This window comes from Phascolarctos cinereus, unplaced genomic scaffold (genome assembly GCF_003287225.1).
Source record: "Phascolarctos cinereus isolate Bilbo 61053 unplaced genomic scaffold, phaCin_HiC Scaffold_8;HRSCAF=390, whole genome shotgun sequence".
NCBI classification, from domain to species: domain Eukaryota; kingdom Metazoa; phylum Chordata; class Mammalia; order Diprotodontia; family Phascolarctidae; genus Phascolarctos; species Phascolarctos cinereus.
Window position 1 is genome coordinate 76,922,038 of NW_027556291.1, and position 13,439 is coordinate 76,935,476.

At 39.3% G+C, this 13,439-nt stretch overlaps 1 pseudogene across 1 annotated transcript; it reads left to right on the forward strand.

Moving 5' to 3' along the window:
• The first annotated feature begins 2,312 nt into the window (after window positions 1–2,312).
• LOC110203655 (structural maintenance of chromosomes protein 6 pseudogene) lies at window positions 2,313–12,776 on the forward strand (annotated as a pseudogene). Its single transcript, XR_013483523.1, has 2 exons — window positions 2,313–2,500; window positions 2,954–12,776. The product of XR_013483523.1 is annotated as a structural maintenance of chromosomes protein 6 pseudogene (transcript).
• The last annotated feature ends 663 nt before the right edge of the window (window positions 12,777–13,439 follow it).

A 13,439-nucleotide genomic window follows, 5' to 3' on the forward strand; every position in this document is an offset into this window, starting at 1 on the left:
GATCCAAGACCTGACAGCATCACTGGATCTTGCCCCTGTGCTTGCAGATTTAAGGGGCAAGTCCCAATGAAGTTAAGTTTAGGGATCTGAGTCCCTATCAGGACGGTAGCCTTTAAGGGAAAGGGGAGGAGGAAGGGGATTATTCAGAGCCTAGGAAAGAGTGCTGAAGCAGCTTTGTGAGCCTTAAGGGAAGAGGCTTCTGCCTTTCCTTCTCCCTCAGCCATCTCAGCAACCCAATGATGAAAACATTTCTACTCCTGGCTAGATGTTTTGCTGGCCTTTAAACTTAATTGAGTTTTAAGATAAAGTAACTCTGACCAGTCAAGAGCTCCTATTGTGGCCAACATAATTTGGGCCTATCTTTGGTTAACTGACACCAGAGCTGGCAGTATTTGTGATCACCTGATTGGCAATGGCTTGACATATAAGAGGTGGTGGTCTTATTAGCTGGATTTCTAGTTTCTGAATGACCCATAGCCAATTTGTCTTAGATGGATCCTTACCTGAGGGGATCTAAGTGATACCAGAGCCATTGAACCACAACTTGATCCCCAACCCCAGAGCTAGCTTAAAGGGAATTTTTTTTTCAAACTTCAATCAAATTAGTGGGAAGCTCATGGAAGCTGGGAATAGGGGAAACTTACCTGACCCCATCAAAATTAGGACTCCAGGAAAAAATGGATCATGAGGCAACCAAGCCACCGGCTCAAAAAAATATCCCTTTCATCAAGTGACTTCTTAACTTAGCTTTCCCTCCTCAGCCCTTGCTATCTTCAGATTGCTTGGTCTAGATCTTTATCAGTTGCTAAATCCAAAGGGGAAAAAAAGAAACTTGGCATTTTTACTGAGAGCTCCCTTCTCTGATTCCACTTACAAAACTGTAAACTCCTGCCTTTTATCCTGCTTTTTCCCTTCCCCCCTTCTAGCAAATACAGGACACATCTTGAAGACAAAGACAAAATACAAACAAAAACCTACAGAAATCAAAGTTAAGGTAAAAACTAATCCTACATTTAGCCAAATTCCTTCCAGACACACCTCTGCCTGAAAACCCTAAGAGAGCTTCTACTTCTTTGGCAGAATTTTAACCATGCTCAATCCTAATGTGCTCCCTAAGATACTAGTTTTTACAAGAATTGGTACTCTCATTGATTGCCTGTTTCATCAAAACCTCTTGAAAACCCAAGTCTGTCAATGATACTTTTATCTGCAAGAAATTTTGGTCCATGCCTGCATATTAACTCTTTAAAGTTAAGAAAAAGATTGGAATGGCCAGCCTCCAATCCCAAAGTGGACCCCCAAATCATCTCTGCCAGATTACTTCCTAAACACCCACCAAAGCTCAATTTACAAATAGGACTTCTTTCCAAAGCCCTCCATAGAGGTTTTCACTTGTGTGCATTCTGTCCCTGTAGCCTGTTCTAGAGGATCCTCTGTTACCGAAAGTAAAAATTAGAGAGCCGCAGGGTTAAAAACAGACACAAAAACATATAAACTTACCCAGACCAAATTTAATTACTAGTGAAAGGGAGCATAATATCACAGCCAGAGTCATAACAAAGAACTCTCCACATGGGCCCAAGATATATAGGGAAGTTTTTTGTTAAGAATCTAGAGTGTGAGGCTCTGATCCTTTCTTGGTTGCAGTAACTGTGGTATTTAAAAAGATTCGAGAGACAGAATTTCTGGGTCATTTAATTGTTTTATTAATAATGCCAGCATTTTAATAAAAAGATAGTCATTTGGCTGTCTCTCTTAGACCAAAGACAATCATGGTGGGCAGGCTAAGAAAAAACAATGTAACAAAGGATTCTAGATAATAGCTGTCCACCACAAGAAAATGGTAGGAGTTGCTAAACCAAATGTCAAGACTGAAAAAGTCCCCAATGTGAATTTCAAATTTCTGCCCTGCCAGAAAGGAGACACACACACACACACACACACACACACACACACACACACACACACAGGGAAACAGAAAAAGGACAGGTGAGGAAGGTCTGAAGGTGAATGAGATCTGGGAGTTTTCCGCCCAGGGATGATCGGGAAGCCCACAGGAGCTGACAAGGGAGAGAGAGAACCACGGAAGGAGGGAGCAGCCGGGAGTCCAGGACAGAGAGACAGAAAAAGAGGCACTGGATGCGTCATTTCTTCTTTGCCCACTGCAAACCTTCTTTTGGCCCTGGAATGCCAATGTGAAAGTATAAGAGGGCACGGGAGGGGGGGAAGGGGGGGCGCCGCAGAGAAGAAGAGTGAAGCAGCACTGACCTCTCCAGACCCGCCTCTGGGAGCCAGCACCCGGCGCAGACGCAGAAGGAGGGCTACTGTGGAGTTGTCGCCACCAACTGAAGGGTAGGGGGTAGAGAGCTTGTTGCGCAAACGCACTGCTCTTTCCTTTTCTCCCGAGTTGCCGCACAGACGCAGGAAGAGTCCTGTGGTGGAACTGCTGCTACAGATTGGGATCTGGGCCTTATTGCTGCCGGTGTTCTCGGGCTTAGTGGTGAGGGGACCCTGCTACACGAGTTCGCGTGGTCGTGAGGGGGAGGAGGTTTGCGTGGGGGGACGAGGTGGGGAGCTGGGGTGGAGGGAGGGGAGAGACGGAGCTCCCGGAACGGAGGCTGAGCATCACCATTGCCGCCGCCCCTGCTGGTCGTGGTGGTCTTGGGCCTCCTTGGTGCCCGCACCCGTGCACCTGCCCCTCTTGGGGGCCCCTTCCCTTACCCAGCCACCGGGAGGCTCTGAGGGAGGTTCTGTCTTGTCCCTGTCTGCTGTAGTAGAGCAGGAAGGTGGGCCTGGGCCGTGGCTCTAAGGGTCTAAAAGGAGACTTTTAGGGCTGCATAGAGTCACCCTCGGATTGAGCCTCCTTGGGAGGAGGCAGAGGGGAAGGGGTAGAGGAGGAGGAGGAGGAAGGGGTGCCTAGAAACAGCCCTAGAACGTCGTCCCGTCCACGCAGGTTTCTTCTATAACTGACCCAATGGCTCAGAAGAAAGAGGAGCATATCGCCCCAGCTGCAGAGGAGCAGCAAAGAGCAAGGCTAGGACCAGAGGGTGATTCGAATGAGGACAAGGAGAGAGTCCTCTTCCAGAGTGTTTCTCGTGAAGGTGCTGCTTCTCATTCTGCCTCAGCGGAAGTTGGCATCATTGAGAGTATCCAGGTGGAGAACTTTATGTGCCATGCCATGCTTGGACCAGTGAAATTTGGGTCCAGTGTCAACTTTGTGGTGGGACATAAGGGCAAGAGTGCATTGCTGAAAGCTGTAGTCATTGGTCTTGGTGGAAAATCATTAGGATCATCTTTGAGAGAGTTTGTGAAAGATGGAGAGGTTTCAGCCAATATCTCCATCACACTACGGAACAGAGGGGAAGATGCTTTCAAATCTGACCTGTATGGGGTCTCAATAACTGTGCAGCAATGCATCAGTGTAAATGGTACTACAAGTTACAGACTAAAAGACCAAGCAGGAAACCTGGTTTCTTCTAAGAAAGCAGAGCTTATGGCCATTCTTGATCATTTTAATATACGGGTAGATAATCCAGTGTCTATTTTACAGCAAGAAATGGGCAGGCAGTTATTGCAGACCAGAAATGATGGTGACAGATACAAATTCTTTCTGAAAGTGACCCATCTTGAACAGATGAATGATGATTACTTATGCATTTTGGAGAGAAAGGCCACAACTCAGAATCAGGTAGAACAAGGAGAAGAGCAGCTTCAGGAACTAAAACGTCAGGGCATAGAGATAGAAGAATGTTTCCAGAGTATGGTTGCCTCAAGGAAGAGATTAGAGGATTTGAAACATGAGATGGCTTGGGCACTAGTGAATGAATCTGAAAGACAAATTGAAGATATGATAAGTAATATAAATATTGGAGATCAGCATACTATCAGATTAAATCAGAAATTGGAGGCCTGTCGAGTCAAATTTAATGAAGCAGCCAAGAAGTTTAAAGACATTCAGGAGAACTTGCAACAGTTAAACAAAGAAGCCATTGCATTAGAGACAAAATGTGTTCAGGCAAAAGAAGATGTAAATAGAAAAGAAAAAGCTTATAAGAAAGCTGAAGTTTTATATAATTCTTTCCAAAATGAATTTAAAGGATTAGACAAGGCAAAACAACATTGCAACCAAATTGAAGACCTGAAAAAGAATATGGAACAAGAAAAGTCCAAAAAACAGGAAAAAATTTTCATGTTGAGGGAAAAGATAAAGAACTTTAAGGATCAGGAAGATTCACTTGTTCAAGAGATGGGACATCTTCAGCATACTATAGAAAAAGACAATGAAGAACATTCTCAACTTAGGGAAGAAGTATCAGATATGCAGCAAATACTGAATGATGAGCTGCAACAGCTAAACCGATTAAAAGATTGTAAAACAGATCCACTAAAACGATTTGAACCTCAAATTACAGCCCTTCTTGAAGCAGTAGACAATGCTCACAGACAAGGGCGCTTTACTTACAAACCTCTAGGCCCACTAGCAGCTTGCATTCGTCTCCGGGACCCTGAATTTGCTTTGGCTGTTGAGCGCTGCTTAAGGGGCCTTCTGCTTGCCTTTTTTTGTGACAACCAGAAAGATGAGCAAGTCCTTCAGGAGCTGATGAAAAACTTTTATCCACCAGGCTCTTCACAACCACAGATAATTGTGTCAGCATTTGAGTGTGAGGTATATGATGTAACAGACAGAGCAGCCTTTCACCCAGAGTTTCCAACAGTTCTCACAGCTTTAGAAATAAGTGATGCAGTGGTGGCCAATGCTTTGATTGACATGAGGGGCATAGAGTCAGTACTGCTTATTAAAAATAACTCTTTGGCTCGTACAGTGATGCAGGCTCAGAGGCCCCCCAAGAACTGTAGTGAAGTTTTTACCGCCAATGGTGACCAGGTGTTTGAGCGACGCTGTTACTCATGTGAAAAATTGAGACCTACTTACTTGATTGATGTGGAAATAGAAATAAGTCATTTGGAGAAAGAAATTGAAAATACAATGGCACAGTTATCTGTATATCAGCAACATGCATGTACACTTGAAGATGATATCAGAAAAAATCAAGAAATTATTAATAATCATCATCTACATTTAAAAGAAATAAAGATTAGAGTGACAAAAATCATTATACAAATAAGAGATCTTGAGAATGAAGAAAACCAGCCAGTAGATATCTCAGTTCTGGAAAAAGAAGCACAAGAAATTAAAAAACAGATGAAACAGGTTGAGGAAAAGATGAAAATTAGAGAGGAAGAGATGAAGAATTTAAGAAAACAGAAAATAGATGCTGAACAGAGACATAAAAACATTAATATAAAAATTTGTCAAGTTTCAGAATTAACAGAATCTGTTAAGCAAGAACTAAACCAGGTCAATTTAGAAATGGATGCTGAAAAACGATACGTGCTACATTATCAAGATAGGCTTAAACAACACCTGGATTCTCTCCAAGTGAAAAAAGAAGAGCTGACTATGAAAAGAGAGAGACTTGGAGAAAGAGATTGCTCAGGCCAAATACATCTGCCCAGAGCGAAAAGAAGTTAAGAAAACTGCCTTTGTTCTTGATAAGGAAATTAGTCTGTTAAGACAGAAGATAAAATCAGAAAGCAACAGTCATAGAAGCAGAGAAGAAATAATAAGGAAGTACCAAGAAGTAAAAGAAAGATATCAGGATCTAGATGTTAAAGTGAAGAATTTGAAAAAGTATGTTAAATCATTGGATCAAACAGCAACACAAAAATATGAAATATACCAGCAATTTAGAAGAAGTCTTGCTTTACGATGCAAGTTGTACTTTGATAACTTACTATGTGAGTGGGCCTACTCAGGGGAAATGAGCTTTGATCACAAAAATGAAACCCTTTCTATAAGAGTCCAGCCTAAAAAAGGAAATAAAGCTGCTTTTGGTGACATGCAATTCTTATCAGACAGTGAAAACTCTTTTTCAAACTTTTTTTTTGTTCTTACTTTATGGTCCATCACAGAATCTCCTTTTAGATGCCTGGATGCATTTGATATCTACATGGACCCCATCAATAGAAGAATTGCCATGAACATGATCCTCAAGATTGCACATTCCCAGCAATATCGACAGTTCATCCTGCTCACTCCACAAATCATGAGCTTTCTTCCTCTAAGTCCACTAACTAGAGTACTCCGATTGCCAGATGCTGAAAGAGGCCAGAGAACCCTGCCTTTCCAACCACTTAGTCAAGAGGAAGAAGACTGAAACTGATTTATAGTTTTTAAAAGAAGTTTTTATTGATATTTTCTGTTTCTTACGTCACTATAGTATTCCATGTATCCCTCCTTGTCACCTCTCAGAAACCCATGCCATATGACAAATAGTATTTTTTTTTGTAGGGGAAAAAGGAAAAAAGCTAGCACAACTGATTGATACATGTATCCAAAAACATGGGCAATTTGGACCTCCATGAAGGGCTATTTTGGGATGTCTTATCATATTTCTTCAAGTCCCACTTGCTCTTTATAATTTTGATTTGTGTGTGTGTATGTGTTGTTCTATTTACATTGTTGTAGTTTCTGTATATATTGTTTTTTCTTACATCACTCTGAATCAATATATAGATTTTTTCCATGCTTCTGTGTATTCATCACAGATCATTTCTTACAGCATAGTTGTATTCTATTATATTCATGTACCACAATTTGTTTAGGCATTCCCCATTTGATGGACATCTACTTTGTTTCTAGTTATTAGCTATCATAAAAAGTGTTGCTATAAGTATTTTGGAATATATGGGAACATTTCTTTTCTTATCCATGGCTTCTTTAGGAAAGAAGCTCAGTAATCAAGTCTCTAGTTCAAAGGGTATGGACATTTTAGTCATTTTATTTGCATAATTCCAAATTGTTGCAAGATAGTTGTACCATTTTGCAATTCTGATAATGTATTATTGTGCCTGTCTTTCCACAGCCCCTTGATTCTTTGATTTCATTGATTCTTGCCATGTTTTGTCATTTTTGCCATTTTGCAGAGTGTGAGGTAAAACTTTATGGTTGTTCCAATTGCATTGCATTTCTCTTATTATTAGTCATTTGGAGCATTTTTCATGCAGTTGTGAATTATTTGCAGTTCTCTTGACAACTGATTGTTCATATACTTTGGCCATTCATTTATTGGGAAATGGCTATATTACATGTATATGTACACACACACACATATATGTATATCACATCTTTAGATACTAAACCCTCATCAGAGAAATTTGATATAAATTTTTTTTCCCCATTTGACCACTTCCCTTCTTATCCTAGATGCATTAATGTTGTCTGTGCAGAAGCTTTTGAGTTTTAAGTTCTTTCTTCAGCTGCAAGCACAGTATCATATTCCTTCAGTTACTTTACTGCATTTGCCTTGAAATCTTCCTGTGTCCACATTCTCCCACTTTTCCAGGTGCCAGATGACTCAGGGGTTCCAATTCCCCCTCACTCCTCCAGGGTAAGTGGCCTTGAAGTACAATATTCCTGGGCCTCATCCAGTGTAAGATCCTAATCTCCCTTCACCCATAGGAGTATTCATCAGTTGAACTCCATCTCACCTCCAAAGTAAGGCCTCCTTCCTTTTCCCTTCCCTTTCCTTTCCAGTCTTTCTCCCCTTCTCCTCCTCACCCCTTCTCTTTCTGAGATCACAAAGGTCACTTTTCCCTCATTGCTAGCCCTTGATTTAACCCTGAGGTATCACTTTTCTCTTTCCCCCATCCCCTTCCCTCTTTGTGTATGTACCTTCCCACATTGTAATGTAGTCACACAAAAGAAACATTTACCTGTAGGCAAGGTGTTGCCTGGTCCATAATACCCCCATCCTCATCTTCATTGTTACCTCTACCAAATTTCCACTTTACTTCTGTCTCCTTGTATACATTTAAAAAGAAGTCTTACTGATCTCTCTATTGTCACTGTGTTGTTGTTACTATCCTCACTTGATGTATTTATTCTCTCCTGCATTTCTATTGTTTTGGGTGTTCAAGAGGTAAATAATCTCTTCAGTTCTGGTTTCCTTTCTTTTTTCTTTTTTTTGGGGGGGACGATATGACCCTATTGCCATTTTAAAAATATTGTTATTAGTTTATTTTTAGTTTTCAGCATTTACTTCCATAAGCTTTTGAGTTTTAAATTTTCTCCCCCTTCCTCCCAACCTCCCTCCCCAAGATGGCTTGCAATCTGATATAGGTTCTGCATATACATTTCTGGTTTTCTTTCTAAAAATGTTTCATAGTCCTTCTTGTTTTTGTTCTTCTTTGCCTTTGCCTTCTTCTTTCTTCTTCCCTGAATGGTTAAGCTCAGATTTGCAGGATAGGGTAGCTATCCTACATATAACTGCATCCTGAGCTCCATTTCTCTTCAAAGCACATTATTCCATTCCCTTCTCTGTTTTCTATTGGGTGCAAAATAGTCTTGTGCTGTTTGAATGTCCTTTTCCTTTTATTTGAAGGTCTTTCTCCTGATGACTTGCAGAATTTCTTATTTCTGACTTAAATGAAATGCAACCATTATATGATTATTTTTTGGAAGCAGTCTGAATTCTTTCAATTGGAATTTCATTTTCTGTGTTTAGAAGTTCTGGACATTTGTATTATTTCATTCATTATGGTATTAAGGTTTTCTTTCCTTTGTATTCTTCTGGGAGACCAATGATCCTTATGTTGTCTCTACACATCCTGCCTTGAGATCCATATTTTGCTTGCATAATGAGCATATTTTCTTTTAATGTTGTTTTTGACTCCTCTCCTAGGTTGTCCACTTCTGTGCATTTACATTCCTAATTTGTTGTTCTCTCTTTTGTTTCTTTGTGAGGCTTGTTATTTATTGTACCTCCAGCCTTTTCTGTTCTATTCATTATTTTTGCTGTGCCTGACATAAATTCTACTCTCATAATTCTCATTTCTCTTTTGAACCACTCAGGAATAGAATGTTGTGGTTCCATGTTCTCAAATTCGACGGAGTTCTCTGTCTTATCAAGTGCTGGATCATTTTCCTTTTTTTTCCCTCATTATTTGTTCACGAACTGGTGCCTGAACTTGTTCAATAGATCTGGAGACCATATTTCCTTCTGTTGTTACTGCTTTTCCTTTTGATTTATCTGTTTATGTTCAAATTCTTTGAGATTTTTCTTCCTGAAATCTATGGTACTTTCAGTATTTTTTGCCCATTATTTTTTCTTATCTCTCGCTTTCTCACTCCCTGCTTTCTTATTGTGATTTTCTTAGGAGCTGGATCTCAAAACATCTCAGCCTCCTCCCATGCTGGGCAATTCACAGTTCACTAAACTATGTCTCTGCTCCCAAGTGACTTTTGGGTGGTCAGAACTGGCCCCAGCTAGATGCTGTGCTCTTCCCTCATACATGTGCAGTTTCTTATCCTGGTAACCTGTCCCACGCCCTCTGTTTTTTCAGGTCTCTGGCCTGACACACGCAGTTCAGAACTTTGCAGAGCAGTTTCTTTCAGGTTGCTTCCACTGACAGGCTAAGCTGGCTATGAAGGCCTGAACAAATTTTCATAGCCAGAGCTAGGCACTCCATGGCACTATAAAGAGGAAGGAGAAGCCAGGGTTCAGGGGTGTGTTTTGATGTAAGTCAGTGTCATGTCCTGGGTTCTACTAATGCAGCTTCACTGCCAGTAGCATGGGATGTACAGAAAGGGTCTTGATTTATAATTTAATTTGATTGTGCTGTTTGCTCATAATGGGGTTTTATGTGTGTATACATATATAATTTTCTGAAAGTATCTGCAGTCATGTAAATATTTCACTGCTTTGAAGAAATAATATTTAATAAGTTAAAACTATTTCAGAAATTAACACTTGTTTACCACTTCTAACGCTTGTCCCCTTATTGTTAGAAGTGGTAGAATATATGGCTAAGCCTTGAAAGGTGAAGAGAACCAGATAATACATTTCCTGTATTGTATTGTTTTGAAAAAATATAGTGTTAATAGTTTTAAATCTACTTGTAAACGATCTTCTATGAGCTCATCTGTCTTAGGAAAATTTATGTAACCAGTCTTTGCCCATGTCCAGATCACTTAGCATGTAGGCTGCCACATGGGAGAGGCTAAGGACCAGCTTCTGGGAGAAGATATTCTGTGTTCCCCTACCATGTGTGTGGGAGTAGCCTCTTTCCACTGGCCACGTTGCCAGAACAGGTTCAGTCTTTAAAACTACCAAATAAGGACAATCTTACTTTCCCCCCTATGACCAGAAAGGAATGAAGGTCCTGTTCACCCACATTATGGATACCTTGGATTGGGGCAAGGGCTGCCTTCACCATTCTTTGTTACCCTGTTTCCCTGACAAATGTACTTGGTATTTTGTTGTTTTCTGTCTTGTTTTTCCTTTTCAGTTCTAGGTGCAAGTGATGGAATCCCCATACCTGCAGTTAAGCCATGATGACCTTGGAAGCATGATTTCAGGCCGGATATTGTACAAGAGAACCCAAGGGAAGGGGGTTGGAAGAAGGGGAGTAAGTGAAATATAATATAACTGTCCTTGGGCAGCAGGAACTCAGCAGAGTAATAATCACTGTTACAACTGGGGCCTTCTGTATAATAAAATTAGACCCTTACTGTTTGTGTAGACCCCTGGGAGAGATTTTTTTTTTCCTGGGGGATTTTAATTTTAGATTTCCTAGACTTCAAGATAGTAGAGAAATTGGCTTTTTAGGGGGCTGTAGTTATACAGTTGATTTGTTTTCTTCTGGTGTGTGTTACTTCACAAATCAGTTCCATTGATTTAATTTTACAAACATTTCATTTATTGCGGATATTTTATTACTGAATCTTGTTCAAATATTGGTACTAAATTTAATGTGAGAAATCTAGGATCTCCAGAATGTTAATACCTAGTAGAAATATTCATGTTATTTTTTGCATTTAAACAGATCTAGACTGCTTGCCTTTTTGTGGAAGAAAAAAAATGCCCTACAACTTCTTTGCTGGGGGGGAGTAAGAATTCCTGTGCCTAAAATCCACAAGTAGCTGACATTCTGTGCTGCTTCTCTAATTGAGCCGCCTTATTTTATTGTGCTGTTGGGTAGGTTTATAATTCCATACAGATTATCCTGGCAGTGGCAAGAATACATGGAAGAAATTTTGAGGGCTCTTTGGAGTAAGGACCCAGAGGATGTCTGTGGGGATTGTTTATGGTAGAGGGAACCCTAGCTAATTTTGATGTGTCTTGTGTAAAAATGAGCTTTGTGTGTGTGTGTGTATAGATCCTAGTTTGATGACTTTTTGCATTGAAGAAATCATAGAGAATTTTCCACCCACAAGTTTTCTTATCTGAGAGAGGGGTGATGATTACTTAACCTCATGTCCCAAATCCCTGTGGAGAGAGCTCCATGTAGTTTGGAAAGATCATTGTAGACCAGGTTTCCATCAGAGACAGTTTTTTAGTCTTTTTTTTTTGTGTGATTTGTGAAAAGCTCTAAACCTAAGAGGTTAAGGCTAAGCTAGCTGAAATATTTGGTTACTTTGTAAAATGATTTTTGTTTTGTTGACTCTGCAAAACTTTGTATTTGGGGATAATGATGATTTTTATCTGTACATGTGGGATTGTATATGATAATGGAACACTGACTATTTTGAGATGTTTTCATGTATGGCTCTAGGGAAGCAAGTGAAAAGGCATTGCTCATGGCTTCCCAGAAGACTTTACTGAATTGGGGACAAGAACTGTGTTCAAAATGTACCCCTGCCTCTTTGCCAGAGATGGCAAACATTCCAAAAGGGAGGGAAGGGGTGGGGAATATAACTGGATTCTCTGCATGCCTACATTACTTAGCATGGAGAGTTCCATATGGGAGAGGACAAGGACCAGCTTCTGGGAGAAGACAATTTGTGGTCCCCTACCATATAAGTGGGAATAGTTTCTTTCCATTGGCCATCTAGCCAGAACAGACTATGTCTTACGCTTACCAGGCTAGAATTTTCTTGTTCTCTTTTTCTTGCACTTTCAGAAAGAAGTGATGGTCCTTTTCACCCACAGCATGGGTGCCATGAGCTGACATCCTTGGGGAAAGAGCTACCTTCTTCCTGCCTTTTAATCATTAAAAAAAAATAAGCACATGAGATGACCACCATGAATCATTGGAATGGAGCTAGATGAAAGCAGTATGCTCTATAATTTGAGATGTGGACAGCTAATGATCTTTGAAAAAATTGAAATTTTGAATGATTCCATTTAATAACTGTGATTGTAAATACAGATTTGATTTGATTGCATTTGTCCAAACAATTAAAACATAGACCCATTTGAAGTGAGATGTGTTCTTATATTATAATAATTATGATGTGTGACTCTCTATAGGTAGATCAGACCTTAATGGAAAATATACTTGATATTTGGCATTGAAGCAATGTACTTAGAAACTGCATGAATTACAATTAAAAATGTAATTACTTTCTACTGTTTTTTAATGTAATTAGTATAGTATTCCAAATTGATAGATGGATAAAATGATTCTGAAATGCATTCAACTAAGTTGATGTTATTTGATTAGCAATAAGTTTTGTGTTGTTTTTAAAATCCATATTATTTATCATACTGTTAGGCTTTTAATTTTTCTTATATTGTGATTTTGGGGAAATCGTTGTATAAGATGTGCTGTTAATTTGAAAAATAATACCCAGAGAGTGATACCATTGTATCATTGAAAAATTAGCTTATATTTTGATAGAATCTTGTTACTATGGTTAAAAAAAAACTGTCAAGTATTTAATTGGATGTATTTTGCTTTAAAATGAATAATAAATACTAGAATTTTGGAAAGTACTGTATTTGTGAACTTCTTGGGGGATTTGAAGTATTTTCTTTCCCCTTCAGCCTTAATGAGGTTGTAAAATCTTATTAACTCTGTGAGAGAAGTTTCTAAAATAATGAAGTGGTTTAATGGGAAACTAGGACTTCTCACAGCTGAAGTGAAGGGGCTTACAAGTTTATTTTATTTGATAGGTTGGCCATGGCTTATGAAAATTATGCAAGTGCACCTGGGATAGCATATATTGAAGCTACATCTTTGATTCATCTTAGTATTGACAGCTCTTAGAATTATTTTTGCCTTAGGGGTTAATATACAATACTTTGAGATAGAGATATCTGTCACCTTCAAGACTTAGAGTAGCCAATGTTTCTGGATTTTGAGTGAACTATAATGTATTCTCTATTGTGTATAAAATCATAGAATGTGATTATTATCTTAATTTTAAAAGATTAATTTCTGCTCTAGCATGAATTTAAACTGGAAAGGATGAATAAGATAAGGCTTATATGGGTTCATTGTTAACTATTATTGCAACAACATGGGGAAAAAAATCCCTTGGGACTATAATTTGAGATTGTTCCAAGTTTTGATTTCAGATAGGAGTGTGTAAATTGTCATTCAGCCAATAATTCACCACTTAAGGGAAATGTCATATGCTGCTCAAAGGGCCT